At 39.3% G+C, this 3,223-nt stretch overlaps 1 pseudogene; it reads right to left on the reverse strand.

Moving 5' to 3' along the window:
- Positions 1 to 2,083: 2,083 nt before the first annotated feature.
- LOC122905638 lies at positions 2,084 to 2,241 on the reverse strand (annotated as a pseudogene).
- Between the last annotated feature and the right edge of the window lie 982 nt (positions 2,242 to 3,223).

Genomic DNA, 3,223 nt, shown 5'->3' on the forward strand with positions numbered 1-3,223 from the left:
CTCTCACTGTTAAAAAACTAGCAGCATTAAGCAATCAATAGCATTACCAAAATAATGACTACATTTATATTTCATTATATATGACTACTTCTTAAAACTTATTTAAGTCATCTCTACACTCAACGTGGGGCTCAAACTCACAACCGCAAGATCAAGAGTCGCCTACTCTACTGAGCAAGCCAGACAGCATCCTTTTTTATGACTACATTTCAAGTGGAAACATTCCAATGGGCTTGTGAATCATTATTCAACCTCTTGAGATTTACCTGAGCTTGCATAACCACTTTGTTGTGAAAATGCAGAATAGAAAGAAACCTTGTGGTTGAACTAGACTCTCTTTCCCCACCTGGACATCCAGCCACTTTATTAGCACGCTCATTGCTGTGGGATCTGTTACTGCCTTAGGCACTGTGAGACGTACTCAAATTAACATATGTGTAGGAAACCATTGCCTTGATTCCCTAGGGCTTGATTCATCTGAAATTACTTTGGGAGGCAGCTTTGCTGATCTATGACCACTGATTTAATAAGGAACGATCACTACTTTTAAGAGTTAGAAACTTTGCGCTGCTTTGTTGTGCTTCTTGTCACAGAAGCACCTTCCTCCAAATAAGGTAATTTATTCTAGATAACAGAGAAAACAAAGAGGGAATTAATATTGCTATCCTTAAACAGATCCTAAATTAGTAAACCAATATCGTATTTCTGCAAGACATTCTAGTAAGACAGCTTTTATAAGACTACTACCAACTGAATTTATGGCTTTAGAAAAGAGAGCACCAAAGTGTACACAAGGACATGCACACACATGGGGAGGAGGGGCAGGGGGAGAGGGACAAGCAGCTTTTATGCTGACCATGAGGCCTCTGGGGGCTCATTCTCCTTGACCCTGAGATCATGACCTGAACCCCAATCAAGAATGGGACACTCAACTTACTGACCCACCCAGGTGTCCCCAATTTGCCCTTTTTTATGTCAAGATTTTATACTGTTCACCAGATAATAACAATTTACTTTAAAAAAAAAAACCCACAACTTCTCAATATTATTTCCTGTATTTCTATAGACTTTTCCTCATTTGCTATATATTTTCTTCAGATTCAAATGTGGCAGAAACATTCGAATGTTTCATAGGGAACAACTTTCCTGATGTGAAATAAGAATGCAAGGCATTCTCTTTCTGGAGATTGTAAATCATCATAATCTCAAAGCGAGAAAGACAATGATCTCATAAAGTCCAAGGGAATTGAGAATGGATCCATTCTCACTGACCAGATCAGTGCGTTTAGGTAAATTATTAATCCTTGAGCCTCAATCCCCTCATCATTTCCCCATATATATTTTATCTCATGGTCACTATGTACAACACTATAATATGGTTTATAAGAGAGTGTTAGAGAAAACACACAAAACAGCTGACACCTAGCACCTGTTCAATAAAGGGTAGCTATTATGATCTTCCTACCCAAGGTTCTATAGCCTCCTATTTAAAGATCACTGACAAATGACAATTGTCATTTGTTTGGCCCTATTCTTTTTTTTTTTTTTTAAAGATTTTATTTATTTATTTGACAGACAGAGAGATCACAAGTAGGCAGAGAGGCAGGCAGAAGGAGGGGGGGAGCAGGCTCCCTGCTGAGCAGAGAGCCCGATGCGGGGCTCGATCCCAGAACTCTGGAATCATGACCTAAGCCAAAGGCAGAGGCTTTAACCCACTGAGCCACCCAGGCGCCCCTGGCCCTATTCTCTTGGACTCAAATGTATCATTTCTGTACCTGAGAGGAGTGCAATCTGTTTTCATAATGAACTCTAATATATTCCCAACACATTATCCTTGTCCTGCAAAAATATCCAAATCACCTTAGAGCAGAAAAATAATTCCATCAAAATATGTATGCATGCTTCCATGAAAAAATATTCCTTATATATTTATGTTCAAATACTGCAGTTTTGTTTTTATTCAAAACCCAGTACCAGACAGTGGAAATTATTACCATGGCGTATATGTGAATAAAAACCATGAAGCATGAGATGTTAAAGATACCAATTTCTTCAAGGGAAAAGAGGAAAATGAGGTTTTGTCTAATCAATTATATTAAAAGATCAAGAAGCATAGACTTTTTAGTAGTATGGAACTCATCTTACTCAAGTCCCTCTCTCCTCCTCCTACATTTTTTGAATTAGCAATAATCGCGCCTCGGATAAACCTCATTGGCTACGATACTGCCACTGCGCAAAGCTCTCCTACATTTTTTGAACAAGGAAACTTGTTCATATATATGCTCATATATATGAAATAATTTTGTTCTGATATTACTAAGATAAAGCTCAGATTCCTGACATTCTATTATGTCATGATGGTCATTTTCTTCATTGTTGATTTGTATCATTCTATATCTCACTACACTGTATCTAAGTGTGTATCAATTTGCATTTACTTTAGAGGAAGAGAGCACAGGAGGGAGGGGCAGAGGGAGAGGGAGAGAAAATCCAAGTAGACTCTGTAATGAGTGCAGAGCCCCATGCGGGGCTAGATTCCACAACCCCTAGATCTCATAAAATCCAAGAGACTTGAGAATGTATCCATTCTCACTGATCAGATCTGTGAGTTTAGGTAAATTATTAATTATCTTTAAAATTATTAATTATATTTTAAAATATAATTATTAATTATCTTTTAAAATCTTTAAAAAGATTTTATTTATTTATTTGACAGAGAGAGAGACTCAGATCATGACCTCACCTGACACCAATTGCACAATTTACTACCTGCACCACTCAAGTGTCCCTACAGCATCTTGTTTTCAAAAATATGCCACCATCTGGGGTTCCTGGTTGGCTCAGTGGGTCAAGCCTCTGCCTTCGGCTCAGGTCATAGTCTCAGGGTCATGGGATCAAGCCCCACACTGGGCTTTCTGCTCAGCAGGGAGCCTGTTTCCCCTTTTCTGTCTTCCTGCCTCTCTGCCTACTACTCTCTGTCAAATAAATAAATAAAATCTTTAAAAAAAAATTGCCACCATTTATTGGCACCTGAGTGGCTCAGTTTTGATCCTGGGTTCAACAGAAGGAAGGCGGGACACCTGAGTGGCTCAGTCAGTTAAGCATCTGCCTTCTGCTCAGGTCATGATCCCAGGGTTCTGGGATCAAGTGCCACATTGGGCTCCCTGCTCAGTGGAGAGCCTACTTCTCTCTCTGCCTGCTACTCCCCCTGTTTGTGTTCCCG

Source organism: Neovison vison, chromosome 4, assembly GCF_020171115.1.
Source record: "Neovison vison isolate M4711 chromosome 4, ASM_NN_V1, whole genome shotgun sequence".
In the NCBI taxonomy this organism is placed as follows: Eukaryota; Metazoa; Chordata; class Mammalia; order Carnivora; family Mustelidae; genus Neogale; species Neogale vison.